Here is a 15,872-nt window from a genome sequence, read left to right as displayed (position 1 = left end):
CAAGAGAATATAATAAATCTATAAGAAAAAACCTGTAACAAAGAATATGAAAGGAATGCGGTAGTGAAATAAAAACCCTCAATATTAATTTAAGTGTAAAATTCAAGTTACCCCAGTACCCAGTCACTCGTGCATTCCCGATTTTTGTTTTTATACACGGAAGTTTAAGTTCAAGATCTATGGTACAAGAGATGCTACTGACCTACCTACATTAACTATTTGAAATTTCTCCGGAAAAGATCCCGTTCCAAATATTTTCGCACGCAAATATTGTATTATATCCATTCATTGCCTTTAACTTCAGTGAACACAGCACTAGCACAAATACTAAACCACTAACAGCTAAACAAATATTAAATTCTCGAATCGCTACAACACGCATTCAATTACCTGCGCCAATCTTCTATTGTGGTTCCTTCCTGCTTGACACAGAATTAAATTCCCTACGGATGTTGAAAAATTCCCTTTCCCAGCTTTATATTCCCTGCGATGCGCGAGGTTCTATAAGTTGGAATCATTGCGTTTTTTGTTTATATATTTTACATTCAAACATCTTTTATCATTATGATCATTGTTAATCTAAAGAGGGGGGAAAAGCAACTTAAATTACCTAATATATGTGTACATATATATATAATTTATTTCTGATAGCCACCCAGCGTCGAATAACATGGGTACCTGGGGGAAACCCTGGGGGGTAAAGGCGGTCAGGGGCGTGATGCTGATCACATCACCCCCACTCATGACCGGAACAAGAAAGTGTGGGGCGTTACCCCCACACCCCCTATACGCCTTCATGGCGTGGTGCTAAGCACAGGGGAACACTTTACCTTTTTTTTTTTTTAGCTTTCCCTTTTAAAAATTATTCATTTCTGTGAAAGAAGTACTCTCACTGGTTTTGAAGGCTACAAAGAAAGTAATCACGCATTTTAAAATACAAAAATGAAAAAAGTAAGCATATAAATAGTTTAATTACTTCATTAATCGATTGATTAAACTGTTATTTGACGTCGCTTTTCTGCCACTTTTGGCTAATCACTACGAGTGATGATATGACATTGATGAAGGGACATTTACAAAGAACACCCATGCCTAGACCGGTATTCGAACCCTGGAGCTCTGGTGTCGTAGGGAGCTGTGCTAACACTCCGCAATGGAGGTGGGTGTAATAGTTTTTTTTTTCCTTTGACAATATCTGTTGAAATAGCAGAGATCAGGAAGACAGAAGCAAACGTAAAATGAGAATTTTCATAGAATTGGTTCGCAAATGTTGTTCAGATTTCTCTGTTTCTCGCGCATTTTCAGATGTATTTTCTCTTCTTTCCTTTTCAGTACGTAATTTGTGAACCCAAAACCTGTTTCCTGATAAATTTCCCTGTCGTAAACAACACAGCTCATACGATACAAAGGCCATCGGGGAAGAATGGCAGAAGAGGGTGCCAGCCAAGGGAACGGCAAAGGCTCTGGGGTGGAGAGTGCGACCGATGGACTCTTTCCAGAAGGAGCTTACCCTTGCCACGGAATAACCGCGCCTGAGAAGCAGTGTTTCCTTCCCCTCCCGTCAAGGGTTTTAAAGGGAGCCGGTGGAATCTCACCCTGACGTCACCAGATTCCACCAGCTGGAGAAAAAGCCTCACGGACATTCCGCAGCAAACGGTTGAAAACATTCGCGCGCTGGAAGCAAAGAAATATGTGATTCAAAGATTGGTTCGGAAGAATATTGCGAAGAAATAAAAAACAATTTTTTAAAAAATTATAGCCGGGTCATCTCCGATTACCTAGGTGACCCAGAGTATACGCCGCTGCTGCATACTCAAAGTTTGATCGAAAACAATTCCTATAAAATAGCAGTAAGATTTTGGGGTGGCCACCCCATTTAATTGTTGTGATACTACGGAGTATATTTATTATTTTACGGCCTTTATTGATTAAATGCGTGATGTGTGTATTCCATGTGAATCGCCTGTCAAAATGTATACCTAAATATTTATGTGTTTCTATTACTGGGATATTAGAAATGTGTGGTATATTGTTAGGATGAGTATCCAATCGTTTATTATTAAAACAAATAATTTTTGATTTTGTTTCGCTGATGGATAATCCTTCTTTGAAAAACCACGCTCTTATGATGGCGATTAAATTCTGCATTGCTATTATACCTTGAGTAGCATCATCTGTAATGTTATAGAAACAGAAATCATCTGCATACTGAAGGGGATGAAATGGTAGAATTGGTAATGCATGTATCTCATTCGTATAGATATTAAATAAGAGAGGGCTCAGAGGTGAGCCTTGAGGTATGCCGATTGAAGTGGAACGAGGATCGCTTAGTTTGTCGGCGAACCATCCGAATATAATCCTGTTGGAATATAGATTCCACACAATTGTTGAAAGTTTTGGGTGTATATGAAGATTCTCTAATTTATGACAAAGATTATTTAAATTTATAGAATCATAAGCTTTTTCAATATCTATAAACAAACTGAAACAGTAGGAATGTGTAATTTTACTATTTTGAATTGCTGCTGTTAGAGTGGCTATAGCATCTTGACTACTAAGATTAGTTCGAAATCCAAATTGTGTGGAATGAAAAAAATTTTCACGTTCTAATAACCAGGATAGTCTATTTTTCATTGTGCGCTCAAATATTTTTTCCAAAACTGAAATTAGTACTATTGGTCTCTATGAGGATGCATGGTCCGGAGATTTGTTTGCTTTTAAAATTGGAACAACTACATGATTTTTCCATTCTAACGGAACTATGCCGGTTTGATATATATTGTTGTAATGTGAAACAAGAATATCTGTTCCGGTATTCGGTAAATGTGTTATGGCCTGGTACGGAATACCATCAAGACCTGGTGCTGTGTTTCTCACATTTTTAAGAATTGTTGTTAATTCCTCTCGGGTTACAGGTGGAAAATCTTTTTGTAAATTTTGAAGGGAGATTCTCGTTATTATCATAATGTAGGTGAACAGATGGTGGAGTTAATTGGGAGAGAAATTGATGTTGCCAACTGTCATCTATCGGTCTTTTTTGAGGAGAACGTGGTTTGCGTAAAGAATTGAATTTATGCCAAATATTTCGGGATGATTCCTGCATGTCTATCGAATTGCAGTAGTTAATCCATGCTTGTCGTTTGGTTTGTAAGTATATTTTTCGTGCTTGAGCTACGGACTTTTTCCATGATATGAGGTTTTCAGGATTGGGACATGAGGCATATTGTTTTTCTCTGATTTTTCTATTTGATTTTGCCTCTTCACATTCTGTCGTCCACCAATGTATCTTTGGAAACATTGTTTCACAATGAGTATTTTTCCGCGAGGTTAGTATATCTAAAGCTTTAGTAATATATTGAAGTAGCAGTGAATAAGATATAGGCTGGGAGGAAGTAAGATGTTTACTTAAAATAAAGGAATCTATTAATATTTTATATAATTCCCATTTTACATTGTTAGTTTTCCAGCGGAGAATTGGTAATTGGACGGGGGGAAAAAGTTGGCTTGGTAAAAATTGGGCACGAATATATATGGGAAAATGATCGCTACCATGGAGCTCATCCTCTATGAACCACTGAAATTGAGGGAATAATGAGTCCGATGTTATAGTTAGATCAATTGATGTTGGATTACTTCCATTTCGAGGTATATGTGTTGGTGATCCATCATTTAAAACGATGAAAGAGTTGTCGTCCATCCAATCCACTATACTAGTGTACGGACGCGATAAGAAGCGGCGTGCAATCAGAACGCAGAACGGCAGAACGTGACCAAATTCTGTCTCCTCGTTGGTTGCCATGTGGCTGGGGGATTTCTACGTTGCCACGTTCGCACAAACACACGGACAGGCTAGTCAGCTGTTGGCAAGCTCGGGCATTCTGGCAAGCATGAAACATTTTATCTTCCTGCTCTACACAGCAACCGAAAACCTTCACTGAAAGAACCTTTGTTGTGTTTTTATTATGGTACATTGCAAGCATCAGCTACCGGCATCTTTTTACTTATGTTGTATCGTATCACAATTACCAACAAAAGAAAATGCGTCTTGTGTTATGAACAACACTGTGGCAAATCGTTCTCCTTTGATTTCATGCCGCCTCTCTTTGCCTTCTTTATCACGCCGCGATTGTTGAAGCTTCAGAACGTACAAATGGAATGTATTTCTTGAAAATTAGGGCAAATTACGTATAAACAAATTACGTACAACTTCGTTTCGTTAACACGTTTTTAAATTATATTTTGAGGAACCTACAAAAATTCACCTCCAAAACAGAATTTTACAGAACTGAGTTACTGTATTAAGGAGAAGAATTTATCAAGAACAAATCAATTGTGTGTGAATTGATTGATTGAGTTGGTGTTTTAAAGTCCACTTTATGCACACTACGGCTAATCTGGAATGGACCTACAGTTGGAAGTTGGATCCGAACCACTATGTGCCTCGACAGGGTATCAAACCCAGGACTACTTGATTACAAGGCGCCCGACCCTGTGGCCGAGTGGTTAGCACATCGCGCTGCGACGCCAAGGGTCCCGGGTTCGAATTCCGGTCAGGCTTGGTTGTTTGTGAATGTCCATTCATCAATTTCATCATTTCATTACTCATCCCCATCTTCGCAAATTAGCCTAGAGGCACAAAACGCGAAGTAAAATAAACTAAATCAATCAAAAATCAATCAATTGATTACAAGGCGACAACACTTACCCTACCACTGTGCCATCGGGGAGGCACATGTGGGTGTGTGAAGTGAGATCATTTGGGAGCTATATGAGAATACAGGCTCTGGCAATGCAGAGTTCAATAAATTACAACGAAACGCTTGGCAATTGCTCGATTTCCTTAACATTAATGATACATTTGGTACATGTGTTATATTGCTTTGAGCTACCTGTATGTAAAAACATAAAAAAATGAATGAAAGAACAGAAGTAGTAGTTAAAGAATCAGTTGTTTTTGCTTACCGGCTACCATTGCAGTGGCGCTATCCCAAGATCATCTTCATTGTTGGTTGGTGAAGGAACATCTTCATCTGAGCTACTACTGTACTGATGTCTTCCCGCCCAAGTGAAATTACAAAATCCTCCATTTGCTGCTCTTCAACTCCCTCCTTTTCCCATGCTTCGGAAATAATCTTCCTTGTGTGTTCTATAGCCGAACGCCACCTATCTGCTGTCACATCCTCGATAGCCCGTTCTGTCAATTGCAAAATTTTAGACGGTGTAAAAGGTGGCAAAGTGTTCCTCTGTGCTACCAGCCCTTTGACCTGTGCCCAAATAAGTTCGATTGCATTGTACATACAATGATAATGCGGGAGACAGACCACCGTATGTCCCGCTTCTTCTGCAAGCTTGTCTATTCGATATATGGGGAACTGGGGTTTGTGTAACATAAGGAGCTGCAGTAGTTCAGCCTTCCTCATGTTTCTGTGGGCTCGCGAGAATCCTGAAGTAGGTAAATCCGGCAACAGCGCGTCGCTACCAGAGTGGGTGGTCCTACGCCGCTTGCTAGCGCGTCCCGACAATAGTGCCCATGGTGTAAAGACTAAAGAGGTGGATGCAAGCCGATCCTGAAAACTCTCCCTTCCGGCGCATGACGTCATCATCGTTGCAGAAGAGGACTGAAAGGAGTCCGTTCGCTTTACAGTGAAGCGTTCTTCGTGAGACAAATTTCAACTACAGACTCAATATAACTTCAAAACACGCGGAATAACCATAACCATGGTGTACTGAGCCAGGCACGTATCCAAGGAGAGGTCTTAGTGGGCTCGAGACCCCCCCCCCCCCGAAAGTTTTCGGTTTACACTAGAGAAAATGAGGTTTTTGGTTTCTTGTGGTGTGAAATAAGATAATGTGACGATAATTTAAGGAGAGAAATAATTATCGAGGCAATACGGAGAATGTTCTGTATCCTTGTTATTGTTAATAGTGCGTATCCAAGTTGGAAATCAAGGGGCTCAAGCTCCCCCCCCCCCGTAGGATTTTTTTCTGTTTATACTACATAAAATTAGGATTTAGGCTTCTTCAATAATGTGATGATAATTTGAGAGAAATAATTATCTAGAAAAGACGGAGAATGTTCTATAACCCTGTTATTGTTACTAACGCGTATCCAAGGTGGGGATCGGGTGGCTCGACCCCCCCCCCCCCCAGGAAATGTTTCAGTTTACACTAGATAAAATTAGGTTCTTGTCTTCTTGAATAATGTGATGATAATTTAAAGAGATACAATTATCGAGGCAAGACGAAGATTGTTCTATAACCCTGTTATTGTTAATATTGTTAATATAGTTAATATTGTTAATTCCAAGGTGGGAATCAGGGGGCTCGAGCCCCCCCCCCACACACACACACCTTCAGGAAATATCTCTGTTTACATTAGATAAAACTAGGATTTTTGGTTTTTGAATAATGTGACGATAATTTAAGGGGAGAAATACTTATCAAGGCAAGACAGAGAATGTTCTATAACCCTGTTGTTGATAATATTGCACGTAAACTTTTCTTGAGCTTTCAGTATTGTCGCAGCAAACTTGAGCACTATGTAGAGACTTGTCAGCATTTGGAAGCTGCACAGCAAAGGTATCGCCACACGTAGAGAGATTCGTTGTAATTTTTAATCTCTGGAAGGCGCGAGAGGGAATGTTCTTCAATAAGTGGAGTCGAACTACTGGCAATATTTATAAATCATTTATCTGCGCAACGTTCTAGAATATACTGAGGATATAAATGCGCGTTAATTAGAACCATTCCTAAATAGAAATTCTTTGACCGAACCTTGGATCCAAGAGAAAAATGGCGTTGTCTCTGACATCATTTCCTTTTAAGCGTTCAATTCAAGGACTTGTTCATGATTCATTTGATCGTGTTAAAGGTGCATTACTTCAGTCTGTAATACGAAATTATAAAACTTTCTGGTGAGTTGTTTTTAAAAATGTGTCCGAGATAAAGAGTGGCGTGCCAACGATTTTCGGCAGGGAGAGGGGTTACGCATACTATTTTTGGTGGTCAGTCCTCATTTTGCCATATTTTCCTGTTTTTGACGTTCTTTTTTTTAAGGACTGTGTCAAATGGGGTAATGACCCCACCAACCCTCCCTTGGGCACGTCACTGGAGATACCTAAATGAGTAAGCATTTGATCATATTGGGAGAAGAAACATTAGATGTGTTGGGAACGGAAGGGTTTTCACTGTGCAATAATTGTTTCGCGATCCAGCTGTATTCTATAGAAGACTTCTTTCCACGGGGGAGGGGGGAAGGCTGCCGGAGCGTGGTAGGGATTACATCACCTCCTACAGGGTCTGTATTTTAAGTAATGAGAATATTTTTTCTGCCGCGACTAGACGTCAGAGCCCGCTGGGACCGGTTGGAGTTGGTAGTGGGGTGTGTGACCTTGAAAACGCTCCAAGCGGCAGTTGCCTGCTGGCGTCCGTTGAGGCATGATCACGCGTGGCGTGGACGTCTGCAAAGTAGTGTGTGCAAGAGCAAAATGCAGCAAAGCATGGAACAGCGGTACGCGATCAAATTTTGTGTGCGCCTTGGAAAATCTGGTGCAGCAACGCTGGAAATGATTCGGAAAGCGTACGGCAGTGACAGTTTATCACAAGCGCAAGTGTTTCGGTGGCACAAAATGTTCAAAGAAGGCCAGGAGAGCGTGGAGAACCCCGCGCAGGGCGCCCGTCAACCTCAAGAACCAGAGACAACGAACAACGTGTGCGAGATTTGCTGAACGCGGACAGACGTGTCAGTGTGCGGTTTATCGCGGATACGCTAGGACTCGATAAAATGGTTGTTCTCAAAATCATCACCGAGGATCTTGGGATGAGAAAAATTTGCACCAAGCTCGTCCCGAAAGTTTTGACGAACGAGCAATTGCACAACCGCTCGGTTCAGACAGGTCAACCGAGTGCGACCAGAAATTTCCGCTGATTGGAAGTTCCATCATGACAATGCGCCATGTCACACGTGCTTCGTGGTTAGAGAGTTCCTGACGAAATCTGGCATCACAACGATTCCTCAGCCTCTCTACAGCCCGAACCTTGCCCCTGCAGATTTTTTCCTCTTTCCCAGAGTGAAAACAGCCCTCAAAGGACACCACCACTAGTGTTGCCCACGAGACGAGACTTTGGCCTGTCTCGTCTCGTGGAGTCTCGTGTAAATGCTGTCTCGTCTCGAAAATATTCGTTTGTCTTATGGCACATGGTCAATCTCGTCTCGTCTCGAATTTTTAAAAGCCTGTCCCGTCTCGTCCCGTGGGCAACACTGACCACCACGGAACCCTGGATGCTGTCAAAGCGGTTTGCACGCGTGCTCTGAAGGCTGTTTTAGTTGCTGGCTTACAGGGAGCGTACGACGCGTGGAAAACTCGCCTGCAGAAGTGTGTTGACGCTCAAGGGGCATACTTTGAAGACTACTAAAGATTTGTAGCGATATCTGTAATAAATTTTGTTTTCTGGATTTATTCTCATTACTTAAAATACAGACCCTGTAAATGGCCGAGATCTAGAATGTGTGGGTCCCTACACCTAAAACCTCTAAAATGTGCCTTCATGGTACGGTACTATATGCACGAGGAACTTAGAAATAAATTTGAGGCACGAAAGAGCATATAACACAGACTGCATTAATAACCCTATATATACACATATGTATAGTACGTATAATACATATACGTAAATATACACACACCCAAGACTGCATATATACGTGAGTCGCTTCGGTGACTGAGGGCGCCCGGTTCTTGACTCGCGATATTGCCACGGAAGTTACCGGGTTCGAATCCTGAATTGGGTAAGAGTATTTGTGTTGGGCAATCAGCCCAAGTAGGCAGAAAAGCAACGTAAAATGTGATACGTGAAAGCACACAATACATGCACATATATATTATATGTATGTGTATATATATATATATATAAAGAGAGAGAGATATATAAAATTGTTTATTTTGTTCTTCCGCCTGCAAGCCAATACCCATTCGTAACAAAATTCTTCTTTTTTAACTGGAAACCCGAAATACTTGATATTCGTTTCTTTCGTCTTTTTGTAATGATTGCTACAGCCGTAAAAGGCACAGTTAGGCATATTTTCTTTCGCAATGCACTTAGATTCTTCTCACTAGAAGTGAAACGAAGACAACAAAAAAGAAACACCAGTTCAATGGTCTACAGAAAAGAACAAACCCGGAAACTCCCTTGTTACCCTCTGAAAAGCACCCCCTTTCCTGGCTGTGGCCACTATGTTGACGTCAGAGCTGTGACGTATGGCTGAGAGCCATGCGCGTGCATCCACCTGTTTGTCATTCCATCATGACTAGTGCCAAGTCTATCTGCTGTATGCATACCCCAAGCATCGTGATGCCCATTAAAGTCCCCGACAATTAAATAAGGACTGGGTATGTTGAATGTTAAAGCTTGTAAATCAGTTTGTTTTATATTTTGAGAATTGTAATTGGAAGGAATATACACATTGATTATCGTAATTTTATATCCTGCTATGTAAATTTGGATTGCTCTTGCTTCTACTTTATAATTCTGGAATAGTTTTTTATGTTTATATAATTGTATTTCCTGGTAGGCTACCTTTTCATGGACATATATACCAATTCCCCGTTCCGTATCTTTGTATGGAGGTCCTATACAATGATAATGGGAAATTCTATATATTTCTTGCTGACGACCCTTAGTTTCTTGGTAACATAGTATTAAAGGGTGTCTTTCCGTCACTAGTTTTAGTAGATCTGGTTTACGTGCAGAGAAACTATTGACATTCCATTGAAGTAATAATGTCATATTAGTCAACTTTTATATAATTGATTTATTATGAGGTGAGATTCTGTAAAACGGCCAGCAGGTTTGTAGATAGGGTATTAATATGTTGTAAAAGAAGTTTCTGTTGCTGTAATTCTTTTATTTGCACAAGAGTAGACCATAGAAGCGGTATTGTCTTTAATAATGAGGTGTAAACCTCTTGAATATTTTCAGATGGGAGATAAGAGGATGATTGTTCTAAGTTTTTATCTATTGAATTAGCATGCTGTACCCTTGAGGAGCTAGAATTAGAATAAGCATTTTGTGCTATATTTAAAGAGGTCTTGGGTTCTGACTCAGCAGAAGAAGTATCTGTAATTGATGGTGTGGAAGGGTTGGAATGAGTATGTATCCTTGGTTTCCTAGGATGTTTCCTTTTTTCTTTTGGTGTCACTCTGATATTTTTATGTACTTCTACCGTCTTCCCTGATGTATGTGGAATAGGATGATGAAACGTTAAAGCAACTGGAGTTAAATTTGATCCAACAGAATGATTTTGCCATTTATTAATGTTGGGGCTGTGATTTGCAATTATGATAGGTTTAGATGTAAGGGTAGGTTGTGCATTATGATTTGGAATTTTTGAGCCTCTAGGTGAAGTATTTAGTCGGGCACGAAACTGAATAGGAGGAAAATCTGTTTTGTTTACAATGGGATTCAGAATTTCCTCTATAGATGGTGGTTGTATATATGTGCCTTCAATAATTTCTCTAACCTCACGGTAAGAGAGATTATCGTTCGCCATTCGCTCCTGTATTTGTTGTTCTCTTTGCCACATTGGACAATTTTTATCAAGAGCTGAATGAGCTCCTTGGCAATTAGAGCATTTTGCTGGTAGGTTACAGGAGGAACCATGCTTATTGTCTCCGCAGGTTGCGCATTTTGGTTGGGAACGGCACTGAGTTGCCGTGTGTGCATATCTGAAACATTGTCTGCACTGAAGAACAGCTTTTTGCCTTGGATTAACTTCATATTTCATGCTATTTATGATTATTTTTTGGGGAATTATACGCCCCAAAAATGTCAGACATATAAGTTTTGTATCTCGTAGCAAAAATGTTCTATCATTTTTCCACAACTTCTTTTTCATGCGTTTGACTTCAGTGACTGGGATAGGCGATTGAACGCCATCAAGTACATCCTGCTCGCTAACATCATATTCTATCCCGTAAACTAGTCCTTCTCGTTGAAGTAAAGATTGCGGTATACGAGATTTGATCGAGAGCTCAGCTTGAAATTTTGTATTTTTGACGAATTTGTTTGCCTCCAGAGCAGATTTAAACGTAATTCTAACTCTATTACGACCACATTGATCAATATGTTTCACTGGTATTTCTGCCTTCCTAAATTTATTTCCTAGGCTTCCCCCAGCTAGATTTCCAATATTTTTCCCTATACCCTCTATCAAGACAATGTATGGGCCAGAGCTGTTGAGTTCATATAAATTCTGATAGGAGATCCTTCTGTTCTGAGATTTGATACAATTTTCTGTGTTTTGAGACATTGATCCTTCTTGTGAATTATTACATTGATACTCCTCACTATTGATGTTATCCACTTCGATATATTGCGCCGGAGAAGGAGGAACATCGGGATCCACATAACTAACTTGAACACTAGCATTTTCATGCATTAATGCAGCATTATGACAATCGTTTGAGTCTTCTTCCATTTGGACTCTGTTTGTAGACTTTAAACGGCCTTTTACTTTACTTCTTACTTATATTATATTCTTATATATCGCTCGAAGATCACACACGCTTAATTGACACAAATTAAACACAATTTCAATCAAGAACATTCGCCTTGTGCAGCAAACAGTCTGCGCAACAATGGGCGCCTCCAGGATCACTCAGCAACCCAACATTGTTGAGTAGCAAGAACCCTGGAGGCGCTTGCTACCTGGTTGTTGAGAAGGAGCGACCGCGGCTTCACTAAACATAAAATTCTCTCGCTGCCTGCGGTCAACTGTCGTCTGCAAGTCTGTGGTAGTCTGCTTTGCAACATGGCGCGGCGGAACTCAGATGCGTGGAGTGAAAAGTATATACTTGCAAGTTTGATTATGTAGCCCAAGTGCACCTGTAGGTCGCGCATCCGATAGATTTAAATAGTAATAACTATTTCGCCACTATATTCTCGGAGAATGAGTCATCTGTCAACGGATAATTATGCACTGGCTTCACCTGAGGTATATTTAAAAATTCCAACCGAATAACGCAGTTAAAAAAAGTAATAAGTCCAAGTAATGAACATTAAGTTTTTTGGCAAAACGGGTGAGCATGCTCTTGCAAACACGTGTCCAGCTTGAAGTCGAGAGCACCTTTTATATCGCTACCTAAGTTCAGGATTCGAGTTCCGGTATAAACATGGATGTTATTTGATTGATTTAATTCATTTTACTTTGCATTTTTGCCACTTTTGGCCAATCACGAAGATGATAATGAGTGATGATATAGTGAAGGAACAGAATGCCCAGGCCGGGATTCGAATCGGATCCCTTGGCAACAAGTATCGAGGCTATTTCCTACGTGAAATATATACTTTTTAAGGAAGCGTGATATCAAGAAATGCATCGTTTAGGAAGTGTGATATTTGAAAATCCATTGGAAGGAGGGTGGTATTAAAAGTGAAAAAAGTAAAATGCTCCCCTGTGCATAGCACCACGCCATGAAGGCGTATAGGGGGTGTGGGGGTAACGCCCCACACTTTCTTGATCCGGTCGCGAGTGGGGGTGATGTGATCAGCACCACGCCCCTGACCGCCTTTACCCCCCAGGGTTTCCCCCAGGTACCCATGTTATTCGACGCTGGGTGGGCGCCGAGGCCACTTCCATCGTTAGAAAAGTTCCCGGATTTGAACCGGCCGGGGATCGAACCCGGGACCTTTAGCATGGTAGTCAGACGCGTTACCGACTGAGCCACCGCGGTGATATTACAATAACTTAAACGATGATCATGCAAAGTTAATCACCAATACAACTAAACATATTGTGGCATATTCATGTATAAACGCCAGTTCGTACCTGTTTATTTATATTGCTTTAATTTACATTTTCTTTTGCAGCTACGAAAGCATAATCAGTAATTCATAATTTAAACTATATCAAACATTATTGCGTGAAAACAACGTGATTTCTTATGGACACAACATCGTTATACAATTTTGCACACATTTTGCAACTTATACTCACTGTTTAACATTTCTGTTCGCAAGCCGACCTCCGTGGCTACCACGCCAGGGTCACAGGTTTGAATCCCAGCCTGGGCGTTCTTTGTGAGTGTCCTTTCATCAATTTCATCATATCATCACTCGTCCTCATCTTCGCGATTAGCCAAAAGTGGCAGAAAAGCGACGATAAAAAACAAAATTACTGTTCTTAAATCATATTTATTATTGTCCTATTAACAATGGCAGATTGATTGATTTGTTTTATTTTACTTCGCTTTCGTGCCAGTTTTGGTTAATTTGCAAAGATGGGAATGAGTGATGATGATATGATGAAATTGATGAAAGGACACTCGCAAACATTCATGCCAACCACGGGGGCCTATTAGCAATGGTATGAAACTATTTAAGGAATAATGATCTAATTTAAAAGCACATTCTCGAAATTAATCTTTCTTTCACTTATAGTGTAGCGTATGTTATAAGTGTTTTAACAAAGGTTTACAACCAATAAGGTCACACGCACACAAAAAAGCAGAGTATTGTGTCGAACTTGCGCTCCTACACGAAAATAATCTTTAATTTAATGTTGTAAGCCCGTTTTACCTGGGCTCTGAGGTCACAGGGAAGTTTCATTTAAACATTTAGGTAGAGCTTAATAATGTTTGATGGCTGAACCTGCTCCGTAGGAGGGTAGAGATATGGAAGTTGGTGTAAAAGGTTATTCACGCTTGTTCATACCTGGTAGATGTGTGTGTTGTCTTGTCCTAATGCTTCTCGCAGACCGAATCGTGACAGTTCCAAGGTTCTATCCAGCGACCCTCAGTTCACCAAGCCAAGCGATCCCTTGCGCCTTGTAGCATGCTAGGCAGCGGTAACTCCGTGTTCCATCGTCGTAGTTAGCAGTGTAACGTGTTGTAAAGTAATCGGACTAGTTATCCATGTAGCGTCGATGAGTGTCAGAATCAAAAGAGAGCTCACTCCGGGTAGGAGCTTGCTTTTATCATTCTAGGCGTCGAAAGGTTGTTAAACCTTTCAAACGCGGTAGATCCAGTTTAGATCCACGCGTTTGCCTTTCCAGTTCCTGGTTTTTACGGAAGTTACAAGTTAGCGCATTCTTGGGATCACTCGCTGGTCGGACAAGTTCAGGAAATAAACAAGTGTGAATATTAACATGACGAGGTTTTCTCGGTCTAATGGTCTCCATATCTCTACATTCCCCTTGTTGAAATAATCGAACCACTCTGTGATGGTCGACTACCTCGTCCGGAGTAGGTTATATTTAAAAATTATGATTTATTAACATATCAAAACTCGGAGAAATCAATACAGCAAACCAATCAGTAGAAAAATCGCATCACCGTAAAAAAAAATTGAAATCACCAGAATAGTCATATCATATCGTGGCACCAAACACCGTTGAGAAAAAAAATATAAAAACACGTAGAATAATAAAAAAAAAATGAAAACTGTAGGTTATAGCCTCATATAAACTCAAAAAGTACGAGCACAATAACTAAGTCTTGAGGCATGGAGAAAAATAATTACATAAGTGTGACACTGAACTAGTTTTGGTTGAGTGATGACAGCACAATAATAATAAAAAACACATGTCAGCACAGTGTGAAGAAACGCCGGAAACCGCAAGCGGTTGTATTTACTGTTTGCTGAGTTCAAAGTACACTCGGCGGAACATACACGATGCTGGGTGAAGCCTTGAGGTATATTACCTATGGCAACTCTGTAAACTGCATGCCGCCATAGGCTGGACGTGCTGTGCAACTGACGATAAAAAAAAAACACAAAAGAAAGAGACGTATCTCTAATCCAATATGGGTAGTACCCATGGGCACTAACTTTGGCACTGTAAATGACATATGTTTGTGCACTAATTGCGTGTGCCTTACGGTACTTGAAGCAGCTGAGCACCGGAACACTTTGAGCCGATGAAAAATAACAATAAGGATCATGTGTCGTCAGTAAACAAGAGCAGGATGCACTCAGTGGGCGGGGCCTGTCGATGAAGATCGCCGTGACGTCAGCGAAGTTGAGTCTGGAAGTCAAATTTGCGATGGCGCTTTGGGTCAAGAGACGTCCTGGGTAAAGCGCTCCACGTCTGGGTCGCGGCGTGGGAGATGGAAAAATCAGCCATGGGTCCAGACGGGAACGAGTCCTTGTTGGTGCTGGAACTCCACAAGATCGTTGTTGGTCTCCGCGATGAGCCTAGGCCTGTCGCTCGATGGTACAAGCCGGTGGTGTCATGGGTCCAGTAACATCCGTGGCGATGAGAATGAAACAAGCGTAAAGGGAAAAATTAGGAAAAAGCAAAAGGTAGTGGAGCAGAGTTACAATAAATGATGACGGGTTATAAAATCGATTGAAAAGGGACTTTCAGTTAAAACTGGTGAATTATTTTGGGGGGGAGGGGAGGTAATATCTGATTTGAATGACGGCGAAGGGGCGTTCTTACTTATATGATATACATACTTATATATCCTTAAATAAAATTGGCCACAACCTTTCTACACTCAATGTCACTCCTCCATTGCCACTACGTATTATTTTGGTCGGAGAAAGAAAATTGTAACCACAGAGAATCTGTTGTAGCTAACCAAAGTTCTCAAATCAGGAATATCAAATTTCCCCCCAATTGTATCTCTAGTCACAGATCTAGATCTACTCATGCTTTACTTCGAGATATACCACACACGTTCATTTGGAAAATAGCATCCGATATATATGTCATCATCCATTCATAATCCATGAATAGTGGCACTGTATTCAACAGCCCAATACGTCCTGCCATTTTCGCTGCAGACGCCACAAGGCAACGCAATGCGATTTTCGATTGTTATCGGCTGGAACGTCGCTACTTCTCAACTCTGCATCCAGGAAAGGCCATA

This window comes from Lepisma saccharinum, chromosome 14, assembly GCF_977018435.1.
Source record: "Lepisma saccharinum chromosome 14, izLepSacc3.1, whole genome shotgun sequence".
Lineage (NCBI taxonomy): Eukaryota > Metazoa > Arthropoda > Insecta > Zygentoma > Lepismatidae > Lepisma > Lepisma saccharinum.
Note: the sequence above shows the minus strand (reverse complement) of the source record.